Here is a 13,223-nt window from a genome sequence, read left to right on the forward strand (position 1 = left end):
CGAGACCTTCCTGAGACTATGATGATTAAATCGTCAGCAAAGGCTATGATTTTTGTGTTATCAAAGGTATTATGTAGCCAGTCTTATAAGATCATATTCCATATCAAGGGCCCCAGGGCGGGACCTTGGGGATATCCCCGGTAGATGGACCGCTGCACTTGGTGATGTCTTGACTTCACTATTATTGTTCTATTGGAAAAATAGGATCTCAACAGTTTGTACAAGTTGAGGGAACATCCAGCCGCTCGGAAGCGGTCCAGGGCCCTCTCCCACCATAGATTATCAAAGGTTTCTCTCTTCCACGAGGAAGAGAGAAACCTTTGATAATCTATGGTGTTGTATAGGTATTCGTTTTGTGAATAAAGTCATTGCAGAATTGGGACACATCTTCAGTAGGCTAATCTCGGTGGGCCTGATACTGTCTTCTGGCCTGATGTGTTTGTCTTCTAAGATTGGCAGGTTCCCCGTTCCACCAAGAGCACGGTTTATTATGCGGCTTTTTCTTACTGGTTGAGCGGTAGGCTGCTTTTGTCAAAGAGTTCTGTATGGCTTAAATGAGTTGAGTTGGCATTAGACATTCAAGCTAAAATAAGCAAAAAAGTCCCAGTGAACATCGGGCTGCAAATGAACCGTTTTCGGGATAATGCACATTTTATGTTAAGATCCGCCACTGACTATGGGAGCACTAGTTTAGCAAAAAGCTGTGAATCCTTTGCTAAGGGTAGTTTTACTAAACATAAGATAATACATTTTTAATTTTTGGTTTCAACACCACAGGACTTTAAAGATGTTACATGTTACAGGATGTTCTTTCTAACACCCTTTCCTCAACATCAGGTGTTATGCTTCTGGAACTACCTGCCCGTACTCCATGTGCAAAGCGCCCATGTTCTCTAAGGCGTTGATGTACCCTGATAAATGTGCGCCTGTTGGGCTGCCTTCGGCTGGAAAATGCTTCTTGGTACAAACATTAATATTGTAAAAATCTCGGATTATATAAACGAATTATGTAAATATCTCGGGTCGAGTACGCATGTACTCTTGTACATGTGGTTCCTTGCACCTCAGTATGTAAATCTCTCACCCTCCTGGCACACTACCGTCCCGGGGTGACCCACAGTTTCTTGTGGTTAATAAACTGATAATAATAATAATAATAATAAAAAACGTGCAGCCTCGAGTGCACTAACGTTGGCTTCACCATACATGAAGTGCATGTTGAATATCCTTTGTCAAGTATTAGTATGCCTGCTACGTCTCAGAGCATTGAGAGATGGGAAAATGAAAGAATGAACATAAACTAAACAAACAAGTCAGCGGCGGATCTCAACTCTGTACAGTTCACCTTTTCAGTGGTGGATCTCAACCAGAAATGTGCAATATCACGAAAACGATTCACTTTAGGACCCATGTTTACTAGGCTTTTTTGCATATTGTAGTCACCTTTCAATTATTGACCATCACTTTTGAAACACCCTGTATAATAGCCGGATATTATTTCCACGCTTCAAATTGTATAATATATGAGAATTTTTCTCGGATACCTTTTCCTCTTAAATTATATGCGTGTATGCATATGCAGTTTAAGAGAAAACGTATTATTTATCTTATATGTACACCATTTCAGTCAATTAGCATCACAGAGGTGATCCTGACCTATGGGAAATAAACAAATACACTCTTGCTTTTAACTGATATTGACTTTTCAGGCAGGCAGTATTAAGAATCCGTACTTACTGTATTGTATTATTATTATAAAACTGCCCTTATTATATAACAGTATTAAGAACCATTATACTTGATACAGTTGTTATTATCTTAGCTCAGTTACAGTAAATTACTGTTTCTTGGTAGAATGAGGTGATCCTTACTGTTCTTACTTCAAGCCATGATTTATAAAATATCTTTCATAGAAAGAATTAAGACAACGCATTTAAGATAATTATCATATTATGCGAGTTATTATTCAAAGGCGTTAATTTACATTTTGGAATCTTTCCTTTTGCCAACCAGGCGTTTTTTCATTCATTTTTCTGACTGTGGTGTCATTAATCTTAAGAACTTACTTAATAAACATCACCTCTCCTAAAGAGCTCGTAATGCCCATCTGACCTTTTGGTCTTACTGTGGATAGTGGCTTTATACTTGAATACTCTAACAGATATTTTATAGATTTTCGCTCATATTAAAGGAAAATCACTATTAAAATTACAGACACCCACATAGTGTACCAAAACTATTTCTAAATATTTTACTAGAATTACTGTTATAATACTTACTTACAAATGTTACTGGGACTTAAGAAGTTTCCATTTCACTTTATGATTATGAGGTGTATTGGATCCGTTTACTTTTTAGATGATAAATCGATGTCTGTGGCAACAAACAGGTATAAAATAAAGAGAGAAGAACTTCAGTTCGAAGATCACATCACAGATAAGGTTACGCAACCTGCCAAACATAGTGAATAATGCAAAAGGTATCTGAAGAAGAGACAAAGAGTGATGTGAATATTCAGTGGTACTGCTGATGTTATATTCCTTTTCACAGATAAATAGTTAAACGTATCAGAAATATAGAGCTAAAATGCTAAAGAAACTATTCAAAAACATGGAAAATGAAGAACTTGAAGAGACGACCAGTTTTTTTGTTTGATCCAGTTTTCCACTGTGACCTCTCAGGTGTGGGGTTGGCCGGTCCTTTTTAGAGTCAGATTATTTCTAATTATTCAAAACTTTATTCTCTGGTAGAGTATTCTGAGAAAAATAATGGTGCAAAAAGAAATTTAAGATTTGTTAATATTTACTGTAAGCGTTCTTTTCTTTTATTTTATTCATTTTTTCCTCTCTGATAAACTGAAATAATCCATGGTCGCTAGTCATGATGTGACTTTGAACACCCGATTCCAATAACAATAAAATGATTATTTACTTAAATAAATACTCTTTACTGTACATCGAGAATAATAAACACTACTGCTGTTGTACAAGCTCTTCAGAAAGAAGGCCAGGGGTTACTCTAAAACTACTGTATATATGATCACCACGATGATCAGAAATATTCTAATAATTCGCTTTCCCCTGACTCCATACTTTTTTCCCAGGATTTTATCAATAAAACAGGAACATTTTTATTGGATAACTCTTTTGTTAAAATACACGTTTTGTTAGTTTACTTTCTTTGAGCTCATCAGTTGAGCGACAATAATTGGCTCTTGTACAGTTCTCGACTTTCAGTACGATTGAAAATACGTATTAAAGTTTTTTTTTTTTCCCTTCTGTTTTTAACGTTCAGTTGAACATAGTGTGCATAGTATTAGGGTCAATCGCCACCTGTGGTTTCCCATATCTGCGCCATTATATACGCTGCGAAGAAATACAATACTCCTGTAAATGCCAGAAAAGTGTTGTGTGTTAAATAAGTAATATTGTATTGGGTTCTGTTCTGGCATTTAGCCGCAGGTCCCCTAGTGGGACCCCATGTTACCCACACACGCCTCTAGGAAGTAACCAGGCTGTTCATTGATCTCTGGCTGGTCTCCGTCTGGGTTGCCTCAGTTTCCTGAGCGGAATCAAAGTAAAAAAAAAAAAAGATATATATATTAAAAAATAATAATAGTATTATAGTAAAGCATGAGGGTATAGTGCAAGAAGTGAATAAAACTAGGAGAACGTGTAGCGGCTGTAGAGAAGGCGGCCGCCAGATTTCGGGGGAGCAAGGTTCATCAGGCGAATAAAGGTTAAGGGAACAAGTCCTGGGAAGGGAAGAGACTCATACAACAAGGGATCCGGGTGTTATCGCCGTAGTAGTGGTCAACGATCACTACAATCCTACTCTGTCCAAAGACAGGGTTAGCAAATCCAACCCACGTAAGATCGACGTTAGCAGATATATTCGTCAGAGTAGAGCCTTTGAAATATATGATAGGAGCATTCAGCTGGCTAAATTCTAGGCATCATCATGGTTCCCAGTATGAGTAGGTTGTGGGGGTCTTATCTTGAGAACAGATCTCGGGCAAATTTGGTGAACGCATGATGGTACTACTCTTCTGTAATGAGCAAGTGTTCATGTCCCTGTGGTAAGTCTTGGATCCTAGTTTAAAAGATGCTACGAAAGTCCTCGTATAGTGGGCAGAGGTAAAATGGTTCCAGTACTCGATTTCTCCACAAGAGCAATAGAGATTATCTACTCTGCCCATGGAAGTCAATTTTTGATTGATCGAACCATGCCCAGTTATTAGATAAGTTGCGTAAAGACCTGGGAAGAACCACAGTGAAAACATGAAAAACATCGGGAAGAATACTTTCTTTTTTTTTTTTTTTGTAATTAAACCCTTGTCAGTGTCTGTCCATCTGACCTGCTGGTTCTGTAGAAGCTTGGCAGCAATTAGTCTATTCTGAGTCTTGCTCTCATTGAGGGTATTGATGGTAGACCCAAGAATGACGTTGGTAAACCCCTGGAGAAGCAGTAATAGAGTCCTCGGTGGATGACCTCTAGATCCTGCAAAAGAATGCCCGCAAGGATCTGCAGGGCCATAGAACTGACCGGCAGCAGACCCTATTAATAGTTAGTACGCTACATCGCTGGACAGTTTCTAGCTTGCACTGGTTGCGGATCAATGTAGCTCGGTGAAAACAGACCCTGAAGCCATATATAATGATTTGTAGAAAGATGGGTTTGAGGAGCAACTTAAGAATGCGGCGATTTAACCCCCAGTCTAACCGGCTAATCCGAACGATTACGGCTGTATAATTCCTGACCTTCGTATGGAGATGAGAAAGATGATAAAATGGTGAGTTCGGAGTCCAAGACGATGACCAGTTGAATGCTGTTATTTTCTATATATTCAAAAACGACAGCAGCTAGATCAAGTACTATTCATAACTAGATTTCGTACTACAGTTGTCCCCGCTACAGCGCAGTTCACTAACTCTGGTTCGCTCTAATGCTCTGTATATTTTGATACTCTCCCCAAGAGTTGCACTCGGTTCTCCCGAATAATGCCTTTCACTCTGAACGTCTTGGGAGAAGCTGTCTAAAAAAAGTGAAAAGTATATATATAAACAATGTTCTTCAGTTCCATTTTCCAATCAACTTCACCGCACTTGCCTTCGAAGGGTTGTTTTTTGCTTTAATAAAATTGATTTTTAGCCAATCTTGTACTTAATGAGAAAACGGCTGAATTGCTGGCCAAACTGAAAATGTTGCAAAGCATTCCCAATTTATGAGAAGAAATTTTTAAAGCTGTTGGTTTATTTCTCCAAAAGTTATTTTTCGCTTCCATAAGATTTACATTTCTCTGTTGATTTTTTGTAGCTGATTGTACTAGTGCAAATTTCTATGTCCACGGCTATAGAACTCTATAGTAACGTGCACCATTTCTTGAATATTACAAAGGGATACACTGCAACACTGCATACAGCCAGCGGTGTTATGAAGAAGGGAACACCGCTCTGGAGTTACAATTAAATGAAGTTTATTGAAAGCATTCTTTATAAAACTCCAGGAACAACATTGGGAAATTCTGTTTTCAATTTAGTTTTGGTTTCCAGTTAGTTCTGGCTTACGTACTGTTTATGTACATTGTGTCCGCGTTATTGAATTATTTTTTTAAATGGTCTCAGAGAGAGATCAAGTAAATCAGTTCCCTTGACGCTTGGTGCTAATAACGCGAAGGTGAAAAGCTATAGGAAATTTTGTCACTGGAAACTAAATGGGACATTGTAAAAAGGACTGAATTTGGGAGAGTGCTAAATTTACACTACATTTAGTAGTTTTGAACAAATTTCTTTTACGATGTAAGAAAACGTGAATAGCATATACTACATGTGGTTTATTGCATAATTTATGTATTTAAATTTTATATTTAAAGATTTAAATGTTTATGACTACAGTACATTTAGTATTGTTATGTGAGGAGGTGGCTTAAAATGTGTTAAAAAGGAAAAGTTAAACTCAATGAAACAAGGCATCATAGGTTTAAGAGTACAAATAATCTATATAATATTGGTGTGAACACACCATAGATCACTCTTAAAGGCAAAAAAACTACGTTTGTAGTGCAAAAGGGCATCATTTCATCTATATCTCATATTGTGCTCCTCCTTCACAACGAGTTGCCATGCATTGCACTACCTCTAATAAGTAACGCTTGACTAAAAGAGAAGACTATTGCTACTTATTCTCAGTGGGCACGACCACCACGCAGACGGCACCGTTTCAAGGCTTGATGGCCTTTCATCGCCATCCTTTCCTTTTGAAGCGTTACTTATTCGAGGTAGTGCAATACATGGCAACTCGTTCTGAAGGAGGAGCACAATATGAGATACAGATAAAATTATGCTCTTTTACACTATAAACCTAGTTTTTTTCCTTTAAGAGTGAAATATTATAGAGGTTAAAAAGGAAAGTATAAAGTTTGATTAAATTTATTCAAATAAATTGCAAAACCTATTACTGGATCAATGTTGACTCCATTAATTAACTCCATTAATTTTCCTAGAAAAGGGAGTGAAGTAACCACAATGTTTGCGATGAGATAAGTAAAACAACCGTTCTCCCCTCTTGGAACAAACAAGATTTATTAATTTGGTGTCAGTGAGATGCGAAGTAGATATCTACAGACAGAGCTAAGATCGAAAATAGTTCTTCATTCTAGAATGTTGTCAATTTAAAATATTGAAATACCCTCATGATCTGAGCGACGAAGCTCTAAAAATTAGTTAACCACATCATCCCTTTTCTATTTTCACTTGTATTTACTGAAATAAGTTTATATATATTTAGATGAGGAAGCCAAACAGGGACTCTGAGCTTTCTCACCCAATCACTACAAAAGTGGAGGTGCTTATTGGATGTTCAACAATAGCCTTCTTCAAGACAAGGAATACATCTCTAAGCTGCAAGACCTGATATCCAACCTTGCCCAATCCAAAGACAGATTGGAGCCATTGAACACGTGGTGGCCTAGATTTAAAAGTAAACTGAAATCATTCTCGCAAACCTACAGCCATCAGAAAAGTCAACAAAAGCATAATAACCTCTATCAACTTGAGCAAAGGCTGAAAAATCTCCCATCGAAAGTCAGACCTACCAGTCAACACTACAAGCCATACAAACCCACTTAGAACACTCTGCAAAAGGCGCCCTGCTCCGATCAAGATACACCCACATAAATCTATCTGATGCCCCGACCAAATACTTTTTCTCATTAGAAAGCAGACATCAGAAATCAACCACCATCACTGCCATTCAGCTGCAAAACGGAAACATCACTGAAGACCCAGAGGAAATCTTCTCTGAAGTAACAAGATTTTATAGAGAAATTTACAGTTCTCAAGAAACCTCTACAAAGGCAACGGAGGAAATCCTTTCAGGACTTAAAAAAATCTCCCATAGGGCCCATTGCAGCATGGAGAAACAAATCACCCTACAAGAACTAACAGCAGCATGCAAAGCCCTTTCCAAAAATAAATCACCAGGTCTGGACGGACTGACTTCTGAATTCTTCCAAACGTTTTGGGATCAACTCGGAATGCTACTCTTTGAAATGCTTGAAGAAGCTCAGTTCCATGGACTACCAGCTTCGGTCACCACCTCTGTCGCTCGACTGATTCCCAAGAAAGGAAATCGCGCCAATTTACAAAACTGGCGCCCGATTTCCTTAACGAACACGGACTGTAAAATCATTTCCAAAGCCATCGCCAATAGATTAAAAGCCACTCTCCCTGATATCATCGATCACCAACAAACGGTTGAGACGCGCTGAGCTCCCAGGAAATCTCTACAACTGCATTGCCAACTATCTCAGTGACAGGAGCATTGTGGTTCAGGCTCCCTTCTCCAGCGTGGAACGTCGTGTCCACCGAGGTTGCCCTCAGGGCTCTGTCCTGGGCCCCCTTTTCTGGAACTCTGTACTCGACGAGCTTCTCAGTACTGACTTAGGCGATGTCCAGACCTTGGCATATGCTGATGATCTCTCCCTGATCCTGGCAGGGGACTCCAGGGCTCAGCTTGAAGTATCTGCCAACAGAGCTCTTACCACCCTTCAAGCGTGGGTCCGGAAAAACCATCTGACCATCTCATCCACAAAAACTCAATCCATTCTCCTGAAGGGCTATCTTGATCCGCAGAGGCCGCCTCAAATCAAGATACATGGCACAACCATCAAGCTTGTTACTCAGCTGAAACTCCTTGGCATTATCATCGACAGCAAACTAACATTTCTCCCACATCTCAACTATCTACAAAAGAAAATTAGAAATTACATTGCACTGGTTGCCAGGGTTACCCGCCGAGATTGGGGGCTCAAAAAACGCACTCTAGCCTTACTGTATAAAGCCATATTCATACCAGCTATCACCTACGGTTCTGGCATATGGTTCACCAAAGCCTCCACTGTGGTAGGACGAAGAAAGCTGAACATCATTCAACGGCCAATTCTCCTTACGATAACCAGAGCACGTTGCACCTCCAGCACGCACGCCCTACAAGTCCTCGCCGGTGTACTGCCCCTAGACCTTGAGGTGGCCCATGTGGGGATGACGTATCAACTCAGCAGAGGAAGGTCTACCACCTTTATTGATTTTACCACGGATCCTGCTAACACCTATTCCAGCGAAAAAAGCAGACTCCTAACCTACTTACAACAGACCTGGCAAGCCAGATGGTCTGAATCCACCAAAGGGGCCATCACCCGCAAATTTATACCAGACATATGCAAAGTATATCCCAAATCACCATCCTGGTTCTCCCCAGGCCTTCTAACCACGTACCTCCTAACAGGGCATGGTGCCTTTCGCAGCAAACTGAACCTTCTTGGACTTTCCGACAGCCCCCTTTGCACCTGTGGTGCCCAGGAAACCTGGGACCACTTGATGCATGACTGCCTACTATATGATGACCTCAGATCTTCTCTCATCACACAAATTCATTTCATCCCGAGAGATCAGGAGCAACATCTCCTGGAAGACCACCATACCTATACAGCCTTTTCGAACTTTGCTCAGGGCCTCTTCACGAGGCGGAAAACCCTACCACAACCACAGAATCAGACCCAACCAGACAATGAAACGGCCTAAACAGCCATGTGTTAAGACCACTACTTGCTTCAGCACACTGCAATCCCCGTGAAGACTTTCAACCTGCACAATAATTGTGCCTTTACAATGTAGTCTCAACATCACCTTCATCTACCATGACTGCCGCTCCGGCTTCGCCTCCCACCAAGTTGACTCACCACTGAAATGACTCTACTATCTGGACGGGACTTCTTTGTCCCAGGATTGACACTACTCGGATTTGATCCTCTCTGATTGACTCTACCAAATACATCTTCATGCAGCTCACTACTGAAATGACTTCACCACCCGGCCGGGACCTGTCTGTCCCGGGACTGCACCTCGAATCTTACCTTCTCGGAGTGGACTCTGCCAACTATGACTTCACGCAGCATTGCTGCCAATGCCACGTGGCGATCCTGAACCCGTGCTCCCTTGCACGGCCCTGTTTCTCCCCTGTCCTGGCGGGGAGGAGGTGAAGATCCCCTTGTCTCCTCCCCGCCACCCCCCCTTTCCTTCTGGTGTGGCATGGGCCTGCCTCACTGATTTTGGGGTCATCTACTCTATCGACCCTATACTTCTGTCTCTCACCCCCCAGCCTTTAGTCTCCCCTCCCCCCTCTAGCTTTCCAACTAGCGTTCATCCCATGTCAAAATTATCCTAGCCCTACACCCAAAATTCTTAATTCCACACTGTATAACTTAAAACTCCTTGGCCTGACCCAACCTCTAGCGCACCCCCCATTTTTTTTTTTTTTTTTTTTTTTGGTCCTAGCCACTGAAATCCCAGGAAATTAGGTGGCAGGACCTGCCAGAGTACTTATTTAAAAATACTGGTGTACCTGGCTTGCCTCCACGGGGCCAAGTGTGGGCAACGTTGGGCCTCAGTAGGGGTCCAGCGGCTAAATAGCCAGATGAACAACGGTACACGACACTACATCCAACAATATCCATACACTTTTAAATCTCTGGCCTTTACAGTGTTCTGTAACACGCGACAATGTAGACTACACGGAGATGGGGGTAACCCCTGGTGCCGTTAGACCCTAAACACACTTTACACTTTACGATCACCAACAAACATATTCTGTACCTGGAAGATCGATTCACGACAATCTACATCTGATCCGAGACCTCCTCTCCACTGCAAACAGCCAAAGAGAATTCCTAGCACTAATTAGCCTTGACCAGGAAAAGGCATTCGACAGCGTTGAACACAGCTACCTATTTCAAACCTTGAAAGCCTTTGGATATGGACCTTACATCATCGGAACAATCCATCTGCTATATAAGGAAGCCAAATTCTGCCTGAAACTCAACAACCAGCTCACCTGCCACTTTCCGTATTTCAGAGGGATAAAATAAGGCTGCCCACTCTCTGGACAACTCTATGCAATTGCCATAGAACCATTCCTTAATAAAATTGCTACCAGTATACAATCCCGACGAACGCTGCTACCAGAACCTCACCTAAATATAACCTACTCAGCATACGCAGATGACGTCACAATTGCAATACGACACGAGAATGCATTTGAAGTCATTCAAAAGGCTCATGATCTTTATGCTCAAGCATCAGGCGCAAAACTCAACCACTGTAAGACCAGCGGCCTGTGGGCTGGCAACTGGAAAACTAGAACCGACTCCCCCATCCAAGGCACATGGTCCAGCGAGGGACAGAAATACCTAGGTGTGTACCTCGGCAATACCCTCCTTTTCTCCCAGAAGAACTGGCCCGAATTGCTGAGTCGTTTCAACAAAGCACTCGGAAGATGGAGAAGCGTGTGCGCCACATCTTCGCTGAGAGGGAGAGTGCTTGTGGTCAATCATATGGCGGCAAGCGTTCTCTGGCACACCTTCAAAATTCTCACTCCACCTGCTGACTTCCTCCACCAAATCCAGGCATCTATCCGAAGCTTCGTTTGGAACAAAACCAACTGGATGTCCTGCTCCAAACTTAGCCAACCACTTACTCACGGGGGTCAAGGGTTGGTCTCTTTAGACGAAAAAATCACAGCATTCCGGATCACCTTTCTTCTTAAGACGCTGCAAACAAAATACGCACATTCCAACACTACGGATAAACTACTAGCAACAGCCACTAGAGGACTATCCCTTTCAACAATATTGAGAATGGACATGGCACCAGTACCACTCAAACTACCGCCGTTTTATAAAGACGCACTATACCGCTGGAAAAAGCTAAACCTTCACCATAATCTTGAGAGAACATCCCTTCCCGGAATACTTTCAGAACCGCTCTTCTACAATAAAAGAATAACAGACCCTGCAAATGATGATATTCTCTTCTTCCCTACGTGGAACTGGGGAGGAATAAGAACCATAGGCGACCTCCTGACACCAAGCCTTGAATGGAAAGGATCAGAAGATTTGCCCATTAAAACCATTAATGCAAAGCAGCAACACATACATCTAAAATCAGCGATCACACAAGCTCTTCCAGACATCACTACAACTAAAGGGATCGGAAATGTCACTGGATCCTCGCTCACACCAACCTTCGTCATCACATCACCAGAAGACACGGTACCTCTGTCTCCTGCACCCTCCAAAAAAGTCTATCAGCTAATCATGTCTCGCCATGCAACCACGATTTTCCAGTCATCCACCTGCCAAGCTGTCCCTGCACCCCTCTCCACTCACCACAAGCCACCATCAAACTTTCAGTGGAACCTTCCGTACAGGACGAAATGTTCCAAATCGGACGCAGACATCCAGTGGAGACTGTGCCACAACATCCTTCCCACCCCAGTCAAGTTACAAATCTTCAGGTTACGCTCCTCAAACTACTGCCTCTTCTGCGCCACCCCAGGTACCCTGGAACACATATACCTGGCATGCCCTGTGAACAAGGAACTCGTCAAATACGCTTTGGATGCAGCAAAGCTTGCCTGCAACCACGCCCACACTCCGGAGGACTACTGGTACCTACTTCACTCTGAGCAGACAGCACACACCACCAGCAACTTCCTATTCATTGCGGCCAAGGCCGTCATTTACAGCTTCTACTTGAAGCACACAAGAAGCAGTGACGACGTGCCACCTGTCGACACATCGGCGCAACATCTCAAGTGGAGCCTACGGAGGAAGTTGCAGAGCAGACTTCTACTCGAATTCCACTGCAAAATACCAGAAACTGTGGATCATCTTAACAGCGAATGGAACAGTGGCGGTCACCTCTTCACCATCACTGAACAGTCCATCACCTTCAACGTGTGACACTTAACATGAGAACGACCCAACCCCAAGAAACTGTTTTTTTTTCTTATTTCCTGAAATTAAAATATTGCAACCTTTGTATTTCTTTCTAAAAAGTTTTCTTTAGCTTTCTTTTTTGCTTTGTACATAGAATGTAAATACAGTAGTTGTTGTTGAAAATGTATCTACTGTTCACGTTTTAATAAAAAAAAAAAAAAAAAAAAAAATAAGATCGAAAATAGTTCTTCATTCTAGAATGTTGTCAATTTAAAATATTGAAATACCCTCATGATCTGAGCGACGAAGCTCTAAAAATTAGTTAACCACATCATCCCTTTTCTATTTTCACTTGTATTTACTGAAATAAGTTTATATATATTTAGATGAGGAAGCCAAACAGGGACTCTGAGCTAAGGGTGAGAGTAATCGAGAGTTAACTTTCTTAGAATATTCCCAGATTTAAGCGGATGAGGCATGCGTTTAAAGCTGCCGTTTCACGAAAATCGATATTCTAAAATATTTTATTTTTCCCAGATGGCAAATAGAAAAAAAAAATATCGAGTGTGCGAAAACTCCCTGCTCACGTCCCTATATTTACACTGTGATTGAAGTTAGGAAGGCCCAATACACACGTCTTAGGTGGCGGAACTGACTACCGGCACGTAGTCCCAAACCCCCCCAACAGTCGCGCGTAAAGCAGTGAGCTGCTTGGATGCGTGTAAAATAAAAATATATAATTTTTTTGTTTATACTATAAATGACCTCACGGTTAGAGGAGTTAGCATTGATAGAGGGAGAGAGAATACACGAAACAGCACCCTATTTAGCGGTCACTGAAAGCGCGTGTACTTATACACTCGGCATTGTCAGGAGTCACGAAGACGATTAATCGGTCCCATATTCTTTGATAATATTATCAGCTCAGAGAGTTATCGTGATATGATTC

This window comes from Mastigoproctus giganteus, chromosome 3 (assembly GCF_048544385.1).
Source record: "Mastigoproctus giganteus isolate SK-2022 chromosome 3, ASM4854438v1, whole genome shotgun sequence".
Lineage (NCBI taxonomy): Eukaryota > Metazoa > Arthropoda > Arachnida > Uropygi > Thelyphonidae > Mastigoproctus > Mastigoproctus giganteus.